We start from the raw sequence: 21,106 nt of genomic DNA, 5'->3' as shown, positions 1-21,106 counted from the left end.
TTTACACGTACCGTATGCTTTGTTGATTAGTGGTAACCCAGTGATATAGGACTTGAGAGATCGCAGGTCGCGGGTTCAATTCCCGGGAAGCAAGGTTTTAGAATTTCAACTATATATATATATTACTACTACTACTACTCCGCTAGCTCAGTGACCCAATGTGGGTCTTGGCCTCCGAAGCGAGGGACTTCCATTTTCCTCTATCTTGCGCCATCGTCTGCCATTGGTTGACATTCAATTCGCGCAAGTCTGCCTCAACGCGATCGATCCAGCGATACCTGGGTCTACCCACTGGTCTTCGACCCCTCGGTTTTTCCAGGTACGCTACCTTCACGCACCGATCCGATCCCATTCGCTCCAAGTGACCAAGCCAGCGAATTCGTTGAGCTTTATATTCGCCAATAATATGAAAACCGCCTGAATAATTTTTAAATATACTATATATAGATTTAAGACGCCCGCATACTTGCTTTTACAACCCATTTAATTAACATTTTAAAATTTGTACTTATATCTTCTACTCAGCTAATAAACGCTCTTTTCTGGTACTACACCTCCTCCAAAGACCGCCACGATGATCAGTCCAGCTCTGAACGCATCCAGAGACTCCACTTTGTACTTTATATATCCAATAAACGGACTATTTAACAGAGCAATAATTCAATATCGCTGCAAAAGTTACATGAAAACTCGACAGATGGCGCAACCTGTCATTAAGAAGATCTGTGAAATGAAATGTAATATTTATCATAGATTAAAACACGGTCATTAACGCAACACGTGGCCAACCATCCGTCCTGAATATCGATTACGCGCTCACTTACATCACTTAACGTGAATTGACGTTTAACGTGATCGCGGGGAGAAGAGGGGGGGGGGAGGTAACAAAGGGTTCAATAAACCAATTAACCTATCGGACTAACCAAAAGTAACCTGCCGATTACCTAATGCGGCGTCCGGGATGCGCTCCAACACGCTTCCTCTATAAAAATTAAACTAATAGAAATCATGACTAATGTTCACAGTTGGGCAATGGATTGATATCACCGCTACCGTCATGTAGTTAAGCTTGTAAGAAAAATATCTAATCACATAAGATTACACTACAAATAAAGACAATTTACTTATACCTTTCACTAGATTCCGTAAAATTATTTGCCTGAGAAGTGTACTGTACAACTTTATGAAAGACCAATATTTAGCCACTTCCGCACATGCAGTGGTAGTCGTACGTTTTTATTTACACATCCTTTATATATATATATATATATATATATATATATATATATATATATATATATATATATATATATTTATATATATATATATATATATATATATATATATATATATATATATATATATATATATATAAATATATATATATATATATATATATATAATAATCTAATTAAATTAAAAAAACGTATGTATCTAAAAGCATTTGTTTCCTCAATTTTAAATTTTCCACTTAACCGCATTGGCTTCTGTGCGGCTCATATCGTTATTATCCCTGTATGTAACAGGGCATTGTAATATGTTTAAAGGCTTTTAGTGGAGAATGTATAGCTCATTTGCTGTCAACTAATATAAGGTACACCCTAACCAAAAATCAAAGTTATCTGAAATAATAAATGACGTAATGATAATACAGTAAGAAAAATTGTTTTCAAAATTCAAATTACTACATATTAAAACTAATTGTTCGCGAATCGTATTGCAATGTTAAATAAAATATTATTTCATATTTCAGAGGAACCACATAATACAATTTGGTTGGAAATACATTATTTAAAAGTTACAAAATTTTACGCATATTTTCAATCATATATATATATATATATATTTATGTGTATATATAATATATACGGTATAACTTCAGCTTAATTAAGCAACAAAGGAGTAGAGGTCCGAAAATCTAAGACGCGGAGTCCCACGGGGTCCAGCCGGAGCCGCGTTTGTCTACGGCCGGAAGCCTTCGCGAGCTTTGTAGGACCCACAGAGCATAGAGTCGGTAAATTAATATAATAATTAACTCTGGGGTTCTATGAACATATTTCTCAACAAATAACTCATCTATACAAATACTTAAAATTAAACTGTCTGTTTGTAATATTAAAATAACTACTTTTTAGTTTAATACAAATACATATACGGTATACATACCAAAATTGCATTTTTTTATCTTTTCTGTATGTTTGTTCGTCTTTGACGGGAATTATACGACCACGTAACTAATACAATGAGTAGCTAAGACTAATTTTATAGTCGAAAATTTTTTATATAACAAAAAATTAAATATTTTTTGTCAAATTCCATGCGGATCTAGTAGTTGATAAGACGCGATAATAAAGTGGAGATAATAATATATACATATAAATAAATAAAATTGAAGTGTCTGTTTTTTATATTAAAATAACCGCTTTATGCTACATTCATATGTATATAATTATAGTACATATACCAAAATTACATCACAAAATGTTTGTCTGTCTGTCCTTCCGTTTGTTCCGGCTATTCTGGAATGTCTGGACCGATTTCGACAAAACTTATACTGGCAGGTAACTGATGTAATAAGGAGTAACTTACGCTACTTTTATTTTAGAAAAGAATTCAAAAAACTAAATATACTATTTTTTTTGTTATATTCCATGCGAACGAAGTCGCGGGCATAGCTAGTAGCTAATCAAAATAATTCTACTTGTTGATTTTGTAATATAATACAATAACCAAATAGCTCTAACGACTGTACGCTGGACTTGAATACACCACCCTTTTCTGGTCATATGAAAACACTGAATCCAGGCCACTTCCAACCTATCCTGTTGGAAATCTATAGGCTTATACCCAGCTGTGGGACGTCTATGGGCTTAAAAATGACTAGCATGCTTCCCAAATTCCTAACGTATATTTTGTTTGTTTTTAAACGGTTTTATTTAGTTCGACCCGTAAGGAATTTGTTTATTTGGGTCAAAATTAGAAATTGAAATTTAAGCACCTTCCCCTTGTCAGATTGATCTAAAATTTGGTACACACATTTAATTTAGATGACAATACAATATAATAAAATCAATAACATTAGAAATCTAAGATGGCCGCCGATACAAAATGGCGGATTACATATTTTTCCTTAACCCCCTCAATATGGGTATCAAATGAAAGGGCTGCACTAGTAAAACACGATGATTATGTCAAAATTTAAAATTCAAGATGGATGCCGTTCCTATTGGCGGACTAGGTAAATATTTTTCCACAACCACCACAATATGGGTATCAAAAAACCGTTTAACTTAAAAGTTTTTTTAATGTATTTATTCTTTCATTAGAGTGTCTTAAAATATCAATATTGATTTTAAATTTTATGGCGCAATGGTGCCCGATAAATGACGTGGGTATTAAATTTAGATAAAGGCTAGCGTACAAATATAAAACCTACTTTATTAACGTTATTAAGAACGTCAGCTGGAAGGCTCTCGCAATACAGAAGTGTGACCACGTCATAACGAAACACATTATAATTAAATACTACATTTCCCTGCGACGACAGAGAGAGAGAGGGTTTCCGCCTCTAGACGACTCGCGGGCTCGAATTGCCATAATCTCCTTTGTAGCCTGCTCATAATGCCTTAATGAAATATTTAAACGTAATTCGTATGTCTGACGCTATAGGAAATTACCCTATCTTCAAAATAAATATTCGCTTGATTATTTTAGCAAGATTGTACACTATACAGGATGTTTTAATCTAATATATAAAATTCACGTGTCACGGTGTTCGAACTTGAACTCCTCCGAAACGGCTTGACCGATTTTTACCAAATTTTACATGCGTATTCAGTATGTCTGAGAATCGGCTACTATCTATTTTCCATACCCCTAAGTGATAAGGGTGGTCCACCCCTAAATTTTATTTTTAATTTTTTTGGTTTTTATTTTATTATGATACAGCATACAAAAATACATACAAACCTAAATTTTCACCCCTCTACGATCAACCCTTATCTTACATTTGTTAATAAAAAACTTTAATTTTTTTTGCAAAACAACGTTTGCGGGATCAGCTAGTTTATATATAAATAATTTAAACTAGCGAATGCAAAGCACATTTGATGTTAATTAATATAGAATGTACGCTTTCAAATATCAATAGCTTCACAGATAATAAATTAAATGTGTTAAATCGTTATCAAAATTCTTCTAAATACATATTTAAAATAATAATTTTTTTTAATAATTGAGTAGCGATATCTCAGCGGTAGAGAAGATACTTGCAATCTTAGATCGCGGGTTCGATTCCGGGATACAGTCATATATAATTCACAGTTTGAGCATTAATTATACAAGGTTGCCACTTCGCCCAAAAAAAAAAAGATTCCACAAGATGGGCAGCAGCGTCTTCTGCGTATCATAATACCACACTGCGATTGCCAAACCATCTGCCAAGCGTGGCGATTATGGTGCATCCTCCCATAGATATCCTTTAGAGAGACATACGCCTTGCAGTCGATATCTATTTGCTGAAACCATTGCAGACTTTGATCTCTCAGAAATCACGCCTTTCTAATTTCACGAGAAAAAATAATATATTTCAAAGTGATCACTTTATACAGGTTGATTGGAAATAGAAGTAAAAGCTTTAAAACTTGGTGAAAGGCTTTTAAATCTAGAATTAAATAACCTGTAGTGTCGATTTTATACAACTAGATTTGACGGTCATCGTTAGGTAAAAAAGATTCTTATCGGCTTGTACTCCGGACGTCCTTTACCTCGTTGACGACATTGAAAATTATATCCATTCAAAAATAGAGCTCATTACCAATATTTAGAAAAACATTACATCATACGATCTTTTATTTTTGCAAATTGGCAGCGAATCAAAAATTACATTTCAGTTTTAATGTAGATTTTCGTAGCGGTCTAGTCAGTGCACAACGTGTTGTTCTGGAGTTTCTTCTTGCTTATTCTCCACAAGTATAACACCTTGCGAAACATACTAGAGTCAAAAAGAAAATAAATAAAAAAATAATAAAAAGTTGAAGATCAATAAGAGTTCTATTAAAATTTCCAATGTTGAATAAATTAATCTTTTATCGTTATTAAGGTTTATTTATTATTTTATTAAAAATTTTAAAGTAACAGCATTATGTCAATACTTATTAGATGGAAAAAATCGACAAACAAAATGGCACCTACTATAGTTAAATGTAAATAAATTTTGAAAAAAAAATGTCTCCAATTTACATATAAAATATACAATTTTTGTGCGTTTCTAATCTTAATTTCTATGATGACAATTGGAAAAGGAAGCATCTTTTTAATATATAAAATAACATTATATTTTATTTGTTATATATAAATTTATTTTAAAGATATACCGAATGTTTGTCGATTTTTTATGTTCATTTCAGTTTAGTTAAACTGGTTTTTATTTAACTTGCATTTGAGTCATTAATTGCATGTTAATCTAGGATAGTATAACTAATGATTTGAAAAGAAAAGTACAAAAACAAAGAGATCGTAGCGACATTATTCAACAATGAAAAAAAGGAGATTTGATATTTTTAACGTACTTGCTATCAAACATATTTTTTTTAATTTTTTGTTTGCTTACAAAAATCTCTGTTCGTTGAAAAAAGTTTATATATGTTAAAATGCCAATCACGGTGTACTTTTAGAACATGCGGATCGTAAAGTCAATTAAAACAAAAAAAGAAAACTGTTTTTGTTTTATTTTTTTTAATTCGAAATGCAAACATGGCGAGCCAGAGCCGAAGCGCGAGGTATTCCCCAAACGCGGGGGCGACGTGCCGAGGTGCCGTTTTGAAATTCAACCGCGTTGCTCAGGAGACGTCTCTTGAATATGCATCGGACCGCCGCCGGGACCAGACTGTCCGCACTTGCGAAACAAACTGCTGTTAGAAAGATCGCCAACTTGTCTACCTGACTGTACTATCGAATCTCGATGCTTTACCGACTAGTGAACGATGCTAAATTTTAAAACACTTTGTACAGTCACACTCAAAATAGTATAACAATATTTTTTTTAAGCTATACCATTTGAAGTGTCTAGTATGACACGCCATATTTCTACAGCTAAATGATCACTGGTTTTTGTTGGAAAATGGCGCATGACATTCATCTGCAAAGTGGACAGATGACCTTCTCAAGGTCTACGAAACATACTGGATGCAGGCAGATCCGCTTCCGACTGGAAGAATTAGAAATCTACCTGACAGGTCTATGTCCAGTAATAGAAATTTTACCGTTGAAATGATGATAATCATTTAATATTACAAGCATGATTATATATACATGAAAGGGGAAGGCCTATTTCCAGTTTTCCTCCTACTGTTGAAGAACTGATGACGACGATGCCAAGAAAGTTTATTGTGATGCTGAAATACATATTCTTGTTATCGCATGTTTGGATAAATAGTTTGTTGACGGTTCCATTGCAGCATATCAGTATCAGCTGGAAATTGTTAATTTGGTGGAATTTAAGATAATACTTAAAACTACGTTTTATTTAAAGAAAAGTCTCCTTAAATGCATAATGATGAAAAACTGCAACATACTGCCTAAACGCCATAAGTAGCAGTAAATGCATAGTATTGTAGCATGTATTGTATATCTGCAACACAAGGTTTTTTAATAAGTATTTAAATATTATATTTATATATTTTTTTCTATTTTACCCTGCATTGTAATGTACTTATCATTATGACATATGAATATTTAAAATATAAATAAAAGTCATGCATTTAGGGGTTAAACATTGCGGTATTATAGACGATAAGATTTCGGAGCTTCCTGAATGCTGCCCATCCGAGTTGGGTTCGGCGAGGTCTCGTTCTCCAAGTTGCACTTATCAAGCTGGACAGTTTTTCCAAGTATATATAATCACCTACAACCTCTTTAGGGGATTATAATCACTCATTTTGATAAACAGAAAAACGACATAAAATATAATTTCATTTTTGTTTCTTTTTCTAAAGTATAACTTTTTTAATGCCATCAAAACTGGCCCGATACAAACAGACCATCCAAAATGATTATACTAAAATAATTACACACTCTTTGCACGTAGAAAAACATTAGTAAAAGCAAATTTAACGAATATTTTTTTAATATACAATTCAATAAGCAATAACTTGTTGCATATTTATCACAAAAAATAGGGTCACTATGGCCCGGCCCATGGCCTTTGAAATCATGTCGGAACCTGTTGGATCTGGTACAGGACGTGTCGGGACAAGTGATACGTCAAAGAAGAGCCGTAAATAAGCTGACGAACAAAGAGCGACGGGAGAGCATCGGCGTAGGGATGTACATCGATTAAAATTTTTATCGATATCTATAAAATTGAAAATATTTTCAAATTAAAATTTTTATGTGATTTATATTTAAATATAAATTTATTTAAATAGTACATTAAACGTGTTAAATTATGTTACATGAAATTTGATCCTAATCTTTCTACAGTATAATAGGAAATTTTAAATTTTTGGTCACCTATATAGGAACACATAATAGAACCATTTTTTTATGGCCCCCGCTATTGGAGGGCTCTCGTACCCCTAATTAGTTAGGATCAGGGTCTTTGTTTACAAATAAGTTTTTTAGATTTTTCATCTTTATTCTTCACTCACTGTCATACTTCTCAATTTCTTTTATTCTTATCTTATTTCCATCACAACATCTTTCATTTTGTTCTTCATTCCTTCTTGCTTTCATCGCCTTCCTTCCATCATCTTAATAATAGAACCATTATTAATACAGTTACTTTTAATGTAACTTCAATTTATGTGTTTTGCTGTTGTATATAAATAAATAAAAATAATAAGTAAGAAATTTAAAAAAAAATATTCCGTTGCATTACTTAAATCATCTATTAAATATTTCGGTATCAATTTAAATTTTTTGCATCTGTTATAATTTCAAATTGGAAGTTATAAAATAATGCGCGTTTTTATATGTCATACAAAAGTTTCATAATGTAAAAAAAATTCAGGGAAATTCAAATTTAGAACGAGTGTATTCGAACTTTAAAATTTTTAATGTCAATATTGATGCATTTCATTGATATTATTTCCATACATATATTTTTTTAATAACCTAAGATTCGGTTTTCTGGCCTGTGTAATTTTATATTTTTTATTACATTATAACATAATACTAAAAATATAATATTTAAGAATTTAAAATATTTTTATTACAAAATATATTTTTTTTTTAAAAGTTTTTATACCTGCAAAACGTCAGCTCTTATACAGGCTGATTATTTACTGTTGTATAAACTTTACAGGGATTAATATGGAGCTCATTTTACAATATACCTATACAAAGTTATCACTCTGAAACATATTGCAATAATTTATATTGCTATCAGAATGGCTGCCCAATATTTTCCGACAAAACAATTTCTACAGGGACAGATTGTTAATTAATTGTAATATATAGTAATCTCTATTTTAAAAATGCTTTTTCTTACTATAACATGACCTTATTTATTATTTTTGAAACCAATGATTTTCTGAAAGGATGTGATTTTCTGTAGGATGTGTATATATATATTATAGGATTTAAAAGGATGAATGAACAGCTCATTTCTTGTCAATTGTATGGTATACCCTTTGCCGAAAAAGCATTTTTAAAATAGAGATTACTATATATTACAATTAATTAACAATCTGTCCCTGTAGAAATTGTTATATATATATATATATATATATATGTATATATATATATATATATATATATATATGTGCTAAAACTAATCATCCCGTATTAAATATATAAATAATAAATACTTATATTGTTAGTATTTGTCAGGAGAGGCCAAGCTTCCTGAAAGTCCGCAGTAAAATACTAATTTAAATATGCAAAAAAATTTAACAATAGTGTTACACAAAAACTTTTTGAAACACCTACGGAATGTTAATATTTATTTAAAATATTATAACTGAAAATTTTAATTCGGATAATTTTGATAGAGAGCCACAAATAATACTTTAAAAAATCCACACGATACCCGCGAACCGCAGCTTGGTCGCCCCTAGATTATATTTTGTTATTATAATACAATAAAATTATATATTATTTAGATAGCGTCTACTATAAAACCGTAGTAAAATTGCAAATATTTTGAAGTGCATAGCCATAATATATAATAAAAATACAAATAAAATATTTGTATAACAGAAACTGGAAGGAACAAAAAAAATTCGTAACACATACTCTTAGTAACGAAATTTGACATATTAAACGCTAATAAAGAAATCTTGCAAAATTACTGACGCTTACTATGCAATGAGGATACAAAATCTTTAGCAGACCATTTAACCCGTATAACGGTTCCCACGGCGGTTTCTAAAGGCAATTAAAAATGTACACCGTGTTATGTGCGCAATGGAACTGTCGATTGCGATCCTCTCAAGCGAACTGCTAAAACGTGTCGCGTACTGACCATTCTCCTGTAAACTTGCAATCAACATGCATTAGATTCGTATGTTTCTTTTATATAAAAATAATTTCGTATTACAACATTATTATTAATTTTTTCACCTAACTAGCTTTTTTACTTTACACTTCATATGAAAATAAATTTATGATATCTATATTATTCATTTATTTTTATTTAATATACTTTATTGTACACGTTAAGATACATTTAATAAGTTTAACAATGATATTCAAAAAAGTACAATGGGTGGTCTTATCACACAAGGCAATATCTTACAGACAACCATAGTATGGAAAAGAGCCGGCGAGAAACTCAACAGTTGCTCTTTACAAATATAGTTTTATAGAGTGCTTGACAACATTTAATTCCACGCATTAACATCCTTATAGTATCCTTGGATAGATCAACATACGTTTTTCAATCGTTTTTAAATATTAACTTTAATCATATATAGAATTTTATTCTACATATGTATACCTAGTGCTATAATTTGATATAATTTTTGAAAACGAAAACTAGTAGCACACAGCTTATTTAAATTTCTTGTATTAACATCGTGTCTATCGCAATTTTTTTAATATTTTATATTTTTGCAGACATACAAGATATTATTATAGATATTTTGCCACGTACAATAAGCCGAAGATGGATATATATTACGCTCTATCTAAAAATCTATGGTTTTATAAAAAATCAATAATATATTGATAACATAGCAACAAAAAGCAATTGAAAAATTACGAATTATTGTATATTAAAATTAATACTGTTTACTATATTTCCCTAATGGGGGGAGAAGGGAGTCAGTGTACGATCTTGGTGGGAATCGCTATATGTGAGAATAGCATCACCTATAAAATGCCAAGAAATCATCTGCTGTGTTAGTGACGGCACACCAAGTTTAAAGCAGATTCTTGGCCAGTCCGAGTCACCTCACGTTCTCGTCATCCTTCTCAGGAACTGCTACCACCTCGAGGTGCAGCTGAGCTGAGAGTGCAGGGCAAAAGAGCGAGTCTTCTGCGCCTTAACACAGAAATAACTAATTAGGGAGGCAACCCGATATAAAACCGAGCATGCAGGCTCCAAGGTGGCAGCACCACCAGCAGGCTAGGGTATAATGGGCTAATCACTCGCCTACCCGAAAATATACGATTAAAGAAACTGAAACAGTACATAACTGAACCGATCCTCAAGGTGGCGACGTACTGTGGACGCCCTCTGCCCCATGTTCCGGACATAGGAATAAATGATGAATGATGATATGTGACTAAAATTATAGACATTACTATATGGCAAGATGTTATTGGCCACCCATAAAAAAATATAACATATTTATAAACGAGCAATACATTCACAACAAAAAACTCCTTATTAAAACCTCCAATCTTTGTCAATGTGAGTTGGTTGTATTCTGAATATCTACATACACATATTAATGAAACATTATCTTCAAATATAATACGATAGATATACTTAAGATTAAACGATACATTTAACCTCTATTGTCAAAGCTTTGAAACGTAATATGACTGAACAGTCGGATAATGTTCTCAAACTTACATTACTACCTTTACATAAATACGAAGTAACATTACTAGAAGATCAATCTACAATAGTACTGTTACAATAATAAAATTTATTGTTTTAAATGGGCTTCAACTAAATTCTGTCTTAGGCATCCGTACATCACTGCAATACCCTCTTTATCTCTATTTTTTTCCTGAGTGGCTTTGCTGCCCAAATATCATTTTTAGATTGCGCGGGTGCGAAGTGGCAGGGCGTTGAGGGTGCTTATCCTAGCACTTCTTTAATGATAGCATATCTGGCTCCCTATGAAACCTTGGCTCAGGCACTGCATACAATAATTTCACCGGATTAGAAAACCACCGAATTCTTAGATCTAAGTTATCTTATAATAAAAGATTAAATTGAGCATCTCTGACATTCATGATGACAAGTGATTACTGTAAAAGAGCCTGTGTGGAATTTCGTTTAAAATAACAATAGTCTTGTTCGTGTAGGTACTATAGCTTAAACTTCTCCACCGTTCTTGGGAGGTCACCAACATGAGTCATCGCACGGACTTGGAACTCCCATGCAAGAGAGCCGCCGAGAAGAAGAAATCTTAAAATGAAGGAAACTTAAACACAGAAATAACCAAAACGTCGGCAACAAACACTGCTCCCCACCTACACCACACGGTTGGGCGAAGAAATAGTATTACCAAATCACAAAGTAAGAAAAAAACCAATATTTAGCCAATTCCGCACATGCAGTGGTAGTCGAGCAAAAAAGTACACCGCTAGCCAGCCCGCAGATAAATGCGTATGCGGCAAACAATGCAAATTACACAACTGCCACCGTTAAACCACTCAACACGTGTTTCACCCCTCCACGAGGCATCTTCAGGAGTTATGTTACACCGATCAGTTCCAAACAAAGCACAAAGACCATAAAACATCAATTCATGTCGACCGATAGTCGCCCACTGCAAGAAAACAAGACCTTGCGATACCTTCATTGACCTTCTGCATCTTGATTGTTTCAGTTGATCTAGTGACGGGCCCTGTCCGTTTATCAGCACGGTGTCGCTACTATGAAATTGCACATTGCGGCGCCCATAAACACACTAGCAATTCTTCGAGATACTTCAGTAACCTTTGATCTTCTGTGGATCTTCTCATTTTTGAATTGAGCACTATCACAGCACCGTTCATTGCTATCTCTGTGGCCTCGAGTCTTCTTATTAGGACCATGGTAAGCGACCACATCTCAGATTCGAAAGTCATCACGGATAACACATACTGGCCAAGGACCTTCGTCTTCAAGCATAGCGGTATTTTGGACAAGATCTTTCAGTGCTCCCAGAAGCTAATCCAAGTTGAATTCTATGTTTTACGTTGATATGATAATATAAAAATAAAAGACAGAAAGAATGTGATTTAAAAAATTTCACAGCGCGGGGTGCGAGCAAAACATTACGCTTCTTACAAATCCGCTTCCGCAGAAATCTCATTTTCATTCTGGCAAATGTGGAAGCCGGCCAAATTAGACCGAGTATTTTTTAATCAGGAAACTTAATAAATTTTCAGTTGCCGACGAATGTTTTTGATGTAATTCTGCATTCTTTATATTTCTATAAATAATTTTTGCAGCATTGCAAAATAAATCTCGGCATGTGATTTGGCACATCAAAAATATATTTTGACAAAACGAATTTATACATACTGCCACTGCGGGTCATAAACCTCTTCCATAGATTTACGACCCGTTTGGAAGGGACCTGAATCTAGCATCTTCCGATGACTTAAACAAGGTCATCTGACCACCTTATTGGCAGTCGTCTTATAGCATAGGAGACTACGTTATATATTATTCTGTTTACAAAGTAGTTTTTACAGAACACGTAGGTGTCATAAATATTAATATATTATCACTAGCTGATCCTGCAAACTTTGTTTTGCCATGTATGTTATTTCTAGGAAACATTAAAAAAAACAAATAAAGAATTGGGGTTGAATGAAATGAAAATTAGGGGAATGAAACATAGATGTTGTCCGACTCTCCACCCAGGCCGATACACGCGCTAAGATTCACGAAAATCGGTCGAGCCGTTTCGGAGGTGTTCAGTCACGCACACCGTGACACGAGAATTTTATATATTAGATAAAATATATATAGTGTTGACGTCATGAAGTTACGGAAAAGGAGTCCCACACTAAATTTACTGACGATGAAGCAAAAATAAATACACCATTTATAATTCACATAGCTAAGTTACAACCGTATCAAGTAACATTAAGTTAAATCTATGTAAGGCACGGTAGCATGTAACAAAGTCTAAGCCTCAAAGGGGATTCCCCTATAGGCTTAATCATGTAGAGAACGTAATCTTAACTTCATATTCCGAGTCGAATCCTCGCTACGAACAAAGCGATTAGGTCTGTAGCTTATATCCTATTATTTCTCAGTTACATTGTATGCGCTGAAACATACTTAACATTTCTTAAGCAATTTCTAATGTGTATAGTTATTTCAAATAATACCGTATTAAAGATATAAAATATTATTATACGTATTGAACCTTTTACGACGATCACTTTTATATGAGAACTTCAAAAATAAAACGTCAAGAATATTTAAATAAATATAATCATAATAAACTCAGTAGTGATGATATCATTCAACTTAATGCTAGAAGTGTTCAAAACGCATGATGATCTGAAAAAAGTCGACAATACAGTTGTAGAGCAATTTCTTCCGCTTTATCACTTAAAAATCCTTTCATACTTTAATAGAATCCTATTAAATAATTTTAAAACTTAGAAACATAACTTGGGAATGTAAAACCTTATTAATATGCATACTTAATAAATATCCATATATTTAAATAAATAAATATAAACTGTCTATTTTTGTGTCTAATTAAAGAGATGTTAAATTAGAAAAAAAAACATTTATCATCTCTGATTACATAATTATTTATTATACGATGTGTTTATTTATAGATATAAAACCTTTAAAGCGGTGAATATATCGTTCAAAAGTCAAGAAAGGTTTTTAAACTATGTACTATAAACCTTTATAAAGTGATCAATTTGAAAAATGTTACAGTAAGTATTTATTACGTTGGCATACGACAGACCTATAAGTTCTGGAAGTACAAAGGCTGCAGAGACAGATAGTTATAAAACCAGCAGACGTCTTGTTACAAAATGATGTACAGACTAGGCAAGAACTTTCCTAGACTCTACTTTCCCAAGTAAGCAATATTCAAAACGATTTTAACATGCGATGTCCGTTCCAAGAAACACAACTTAATAACATCAGATGGTCATAGCTTCAGTTCTGGGTGAGACTCCAGGGGAATCCCAGCTCACCAGAGCACTAGCTCAGACTCACAGAGTCCCCAATTCGACTCTTAGATATATTAAACAATAGAATAAGATATACATTCTTGTATAACTTTAAAAAAAAAGTCTTGGATTTATGAAACTTGACTAGATAGTAGCCAATAATTATTGTGTAGTAATTAAAGTTTTGAACTACTCTTTTTACTATATCACACTAATCATACCAACACTTACTAGGTACTAATATCTACTATATCTGGTCAAATGACCCGACTTTATATTTGCTTTTTGAATGTATGAAATATGGCTTTAAGTAAGAAAATAAAATAAATAAAAATAGTACAATAACTGTAGAATATCTAGTAAAAGGATCATGAAATCAAATATGCCTAAACAATAATATGATACGTGCATTTTAAATGCAAAAGTTCAAAATAAGTCATTTGTCTCGTTATGGTATGTTTAGTGTTACATTTTTGGATAGAATGAAATGAAATGTATAATAAATAATTTCAACATACATAATTTTATAATTAATAATAAATAATAATAAAAATTATTTCAACATAATTTCAACGTACATCTATAAGCAAACACGCTGTACAATACCCGGCGATAAATAGTGCACATCGATTTTTGGAAAGAGATAATCGACTAGTTTTGACTTCGTAGAGCTTTCTCTGTCACAAGAAATACAATGTCTAACAAAACGTCACATAGGTAATGTGGTACAGAGATCGTGTATTGTGTGGTACAGGTGCTTTACGAAACCGAAAATATCCGATTGTTTCTTTCCAAATGTCGATGTGCAATATTGATCGCCGAGCACTGTAAACTTACTTTAAACTAATTAAAATAAATAAATTTATCGACAAAGCGGCGCGTTACTAGTGCAACAAAGTAAGTGTCCGGGAAGGACGATCGTTACAAAAGGGGACCATAGTACGTCAAAAAAATAAGGCAAAAAAAATAAGGGTTTTGAGAAAGACTTAAGATCCGTCCGACGGAATTAATGGTTGAGATGGACATCTATGTTAATTGCCGCACCTAATTGTGTGAAGCACCAGCCCGGCGCCTCTTCCGTTGCCTTTTCTTTATATGACCTTGTTCGGTCTAAAATGAGAAGATTGCTAATTTTAAAACACTTCAGTAATGTTGTATATTTGCCGATTCTACTTCACCAGAATGCCCGCATCCCTTCTATATAGTATTTTGTTTAACTTGTTTACTCCCTCTTACCTTAAATCTAGATATCTTTTCTTACGTGTCTCACATGATATGTTGCTTAGATCACAGGATAACTTGAAATTGACTATGCCTGCTCATTCGCCTATGTTTATGGAGAAATCTTGCTATTGTCGCTGTCGTGTTATGAAATGAGTAACCAGAACCAATGTGATGCGCTAAATCGCTATCAGCATTCAAATAAATGGTAAAACAGCAGATATTATGTGATATATATATATATATATATATATATATATATATATATATATATATAGACATACACATGTATATATATTTATGTATAAGTATTCTTGCGTATGCGGAAACAATGCGAATTACACAACTGCTACCGTTAAATCACTCAACACGTGTTTCACCCCCCCACGGGGCATCTTCAGGAGTTATGTTAAACCGATTAGTGCCAAACACTCTGTGACGTCTGTGTATGTTATAAAATCAAGAATATTGTGAAGGAAGGAAGAAGAGAGAATTTAATATTACGTCAAGGATGGAAGAAGTATAATGAAGAACAAAATACTGAAAAAAAAATATTTCGCAAAACAAGTCCCTGTTAGATTAAGATAAGAGAACGAAAAAAACTGTCCAACGGGACAAGTGTAGAGTTTGACCTTCCAATCGTAAAGTTTACAGACGACCTTGTAAAAGTTAGTATCGATTAACCTTATTCTTATTTTCTCTTCTTCAAGATCTTCTTCTATAATGGATAGATTCTTTGTGAATATGATATTGTAATATATACAAAGTTTTATTGTTATAAGAATAATAGATCAATGGATGTTTAAAAAACCCAGGTCGTGTTTGAATTTTACCCATATAGCCTTAAGAATACTCAGACATTTATTTTGAGTTAATATAAATGTTAAAATATAATTCAATTTGATACTTGCTCTATTAAATTACACTCTTGTGTTACACTTCTTTCGCCGCAACACGTCAACGCGAATAGTACTATTGTGAATACGAATGTGTCAGATATCTTTACACATCATATAATAATGTATAGTAAAAAATATGTATCAACATTTTTTATAAAGAAAAAAGATGGTCAGCATTTGTATTATGTTTAATTTTCGAAAGCGTTACTCCAATAAAGTGAACATGTAACAACATTTTTGCGTACATTGCAAAAAGCTCAAAAACTGCAAACACACAACAGACCGTCACAAAAACACAAACAACCTTTGCAAATAGCTGACGCCGGAGATTTTTAAAAAAGCATTTTAAGCGATAAGCGCTATACACAGCGCCATTCTCGCCTGTCGAACACTTCGAGAGCGACAAATAGGTCAAACCGTTCGCTTCGTATCGAAGATGTAGGCTTTACCGTTCATAACGTGAATGGCGGTCCAATACCAGACCGGGGCTGCGAGTGCTTGCCGCAAATTACATAATTTCAACGGCCAAAGGAATCTGTCTTAATAACAACACATCGCTCTGAGTGTGGTACAAGTGAAAAGCTGAGAATGAATTTCATATTTAAATCAATTCTAACTTCAACATGGTATTTTAACAAAGACCTTAAGATTCCATCGGAATATTTTGCATGCTACTAAAACTACCCAATGCCAATTTAACAATAATGTCAATAGACTGAGCTATGCGTTACTTTCGATTCGATCTCGTAGCTCGGTGAATCACTGTGCGCTTGCGCATGAAGCCCGACGTGAACGGCCACGTTTTATCATAATTCATCTTTGATTTAACATATAAATGCCCATTGAAAAGCATTGGCCTCCCCTAAAGATATCTATGGGAGGATATATAACAATAACCACCGTTGGTAGGCTGGTTGACCAGCGCAATGTGGTAATTTGGTACGCAGAGGACGCTACTGTCTATCCTCTGGAAGCTTGTTTATGATCATTGGAAATATTGTATAATTAATGCACAAAGTGTGAGTTATATCAAATTGTATACCGAGAACTGAACTTACGACTACAATCGCAATGATTACGAAAGTCATCAGCAGCCTATAGTGGACCTAGTGTACTTCGTGACGGCTTTAGCGCCTTCACTAACCGCGTGCTTTGCCAACTCGAAGAGAAGCAACAATCTGACTGTGGTCTGGTACTCCCTCGAGATGATAGTCGAACATTTGTTGTGCGCAAGACGGGAAGTTACGATGGCGATGCGTTCGAAGATGTCGTTCACGAAAGAGTTCATAACTGACATCGCCTAGCTCTAGATTCCGATGTTGGTATGAACCTGCTTGAGCACTTTGTAGATGTAGATAGCATAACTTTCCTTCTTCTTGTGCTTATTCTTTTTATCGGACTTTGAAATATTCTTCTGAGCCCTATTCTACTTCTTAGCTGCCTTTCCGCTCGTCTTGTGAGACATGTTTTCAACAACACTATTGTAGAGCAGTAGCAGTCAGTAGTAGTAGTAGTATAGTGGAGTTACTACCTAATTATTATACGTATTACTTATACTTATTTGTTTCATACTTCTCCCATTTAAATACAAAATTAGTTCAAAAAAGTTACCAATTTATGCTTCACTTATAAATCAAAAATGCAGTTCAAGTTTGTTCTGTGATAATTTTGTTAGGGTGATAGTTAGTGATAATTTTGTAGTAAGTCATCATTGTTACTCGTCGAAGATGACGAGCTTTTGTTCATAGTTATGACTTTGTGACCTCCTCGCAGTATTGTAAGAATCTGTTGTGGCATTCTGAATCCCCTATCGGGGAGCCGATGCCCACATGACTTTAACCTGTGCAACCTGTGTACTTCCATTTAAAGTTGTCAATCGTACTTTCGTTCGTATCAACTGATTTCTGACGCGATCTCTTAGTCTTTTTTGATTTTTATTTCCACTTTTTGGAAACCATAGAAAATAACTAAAAAAAGACATAATTCATAAAAAAGTACCATAGCCGATCTAATCGCTCGAGGCGATCTCTACCAGGCAATGGATGGAAATTAGACGTAAAGGATAGGGCAGTTTAGGGTATACATACATACAAATACATACACTACTATACACACATAAATATATCCAAACATATATTACTACATATATATACAAGAATATTTATATATATACATAATACCGGACATCACGTATTTTATCACTTAGACCACAAATGTCGCCAAAAATCGTCGCAGCGGCGTCTATAACGCAACAAAAACAAATCCCGTTATTTCCCACGGGCTGTGAAATTCTTTCCAGTTTTCGGGCGAATTCTCGCTTCGTTCTCGACTTTCTTAAGCGAATATTACACCTCCGAGCGGCGATACGCTACCGAGCTCCCTTTGTAACAAAACTTTATAATTTCTCTTCTACTCTATACCTCGTTGGAATTCAAAACTGCACTGTTGCAACTGCAAGTAGCTTAGAAACTTATGTTACGTTGTTGCTTTATATCCTATATATTTCAATACGGAGTATTTACATACAAATCTCTATTAGTTGAGAAAGGAATTTCAAACGTGTACGGATATCGTGAATCCGTACGGCTTGTTGTCCGATGGAAGAAAGAAGACGGGAGAATTATCTGGTCTAATTCCGCTGCATATATACTAAATGCGATATACAGAACACCTGTAACCATTCAGCCTCTTAGCACGTTTGAAAAAAAAACTTCGCTTTCGATATTTCCAATTGGGATTCTAGAAGGAAAATATCTGGCAGTAGTCATGTTTATGTTTATAATAAAGACTTCACTGACGTTTTACATTATTATTATCTTAAAAATATTGCATATTTTTGTTCTCTCGGGATATTTGTACAGATAAAACGTATGGTTTAATTTTGATTACATTTTATTCGACTCTGCTATGGCATCAATCCAGCCTGTACTAATCTCCGGAAACTTTTACTTGACAGGACACTTCTGAATGAACATCAGTTGGACAAAACGCCCAAGAGAGTCGGTGCCGAGATAAGAAGAAGAAAAGAGGACGACCAAATTCAAGTAAAGGATCGAACGAAATCTTTAACCAGAGACGAGGATCTTTATGGATCTAGGAGGCACAGGAGCGTAATGAATGGAGCGGTTTAGGAAAGCAGGCCTACGCAAAAGAGGCAACTATCACTTAAGCAAGAAAAGGACCAATATAGGCCAATATAGGCCAAACACTGAGTCTGTCTCTGTGTTTGGCACTAATAGGTGTAACATAACTCCTGAAGATGCCCCGTGGAGGGGTGAAACACGCGTTGAGTAATTTGGCGGTGGCGGTTGTGTGATTCGCATTGTTTGCCGCATACGCATTTATCAGCGGGCTGGCGGGCGGTGCATTTTATTGCATAACTACCACTGCATGTGCGGAAGTGGCTAAATATTGGTCCTTTTCTTGCTTAGGATGGACTTCTGCGAGGTAACGCCTGATTCCATTAAATAACTATCATTTAGTTGTATAAATAAACACTTTTTTTTTTACATACGAAGACATATACAGAAGACAAATACTGAAAAATGTTTGTTACATCTGAAAAGCATGACGCAAATTTATTAGTTAAAAGTCTATCTATATAGGTATTAAAAAAAAAATGAAGATCCTTCGACCACGTATCTGAAACTTTTACGTGCAGCCAGTACGAATTTGCCTCCGGGGGCTTTCCACTCGACAAGGCAACGTCGGTCGACATCGACCCGCGCGTGAGCTACAAAGTTTGTCACATCAATCGTTCCACGTTCCGAATAGATGGACTGTCCCAGGAGGAAGTAGATCATAGTCAACGGCCATGAATAATTCAAATCGATGCAGAAACTAAACAGGCTTTTTTATTTTTTTATGGTATTTAATTCTAAATTTTTCACCTGGTCGTAAGTAATTCAATTAGATTTACGATTTACATAACGGGGTGGTCGAGTAGATTGACGGGTTCGCCGTAAAAAAGGGTAAAGTAAACAGAGAAATAAAGAAAGAGGCTTTGGAGAAAGAAGAAGGAGACCTGGACTCTGGAAGAGGTAGCACCATGCCAACATTCAACCACCATAACAAAATATAAGAGAATAATCCACTGTACGTCTAACTCTGCGGTGGCGTGTTTATGATAACAGGTATATCTCCAACTCTACCGTGAACCACTAGGTCAATGTCTAACTATGGTACTTCGCAAAAACGTTCCAGAAGTTTCTACAAAAGGTGTCATGAAAATCCTTGTGGTTTTAGCCGGTAGAGTATCCTATGCTGGAAAAAAGGAGACGAATCCAGAAGAGTAGTAAGCACAATAGCTGCAGCGTTCTGCAAAACTGACACGCTATAATACGTTACTATATACTCTAAAGGCCACGCCCTGATGGTTGATATGAACACAACATTGTCGTTCCAAAGATATTGTCCAATTGAAAGTGGGATGAAATAAAAAGCAGTGAAGGCTTGCATAGATCAGGCTCGTTGAAAAAGACAGGCATGTTTTTATCACTTCCTTTTTGGGAGCATGCCAATTTTCAAAAGTTTCGCATAATTTGTGCACCCTTTTTCTCACACCGTGCTTATGTTTTTTTTATTGTATTGTTAAATAACATAATGACTGTAGAAATGAAACAAAATTATATAATTTTGATTTAGTAAATAAACCTAAAAATGTTTGT

At 33.9% G+C, this 21,106-nt stretch overlaps 1 protein-coding gene and 1 pseudogene across 1 annotated transcript in view; both read right to left on the bottom strand.

The window, feature by feature from the left end:
* Positions 1–21,106, bottom strand: part of LOC137931318 (acyl-CoA:lysophosphatidylglycerol acyltransferase 1-like) — a 430,599-nt gene that overhangs the window by 272,981 nt on the left and 136,512 nt on the right. The gene's annotated exons all lie outside the window — the stretch shown is intronic.
* On the bottom strand, positions 17,527–17,904 carry LOC137930787 (histone H2B-like; annotated as a pseudogene).

Source organism: Battus philenor, unplaced genomic scaffold, assembly GCF_028537555.1.
Source record: "Battus philenor isolate CCGP_79_NKW_IND1 unplaced genomic scaffold, ilBatPhil1.0.hap1 SCAF_11, whole genome shotgun sequence".
NCBI classification, from domain to species: Eukaryota; Metazoa; Arthropoda; class Insecta; order Lepidoptera; family Papilionidae; genus Battus; species Battus philenor.
This window is presented reverse-complemented; position numbering and strand designations above follow the sequence as displayed.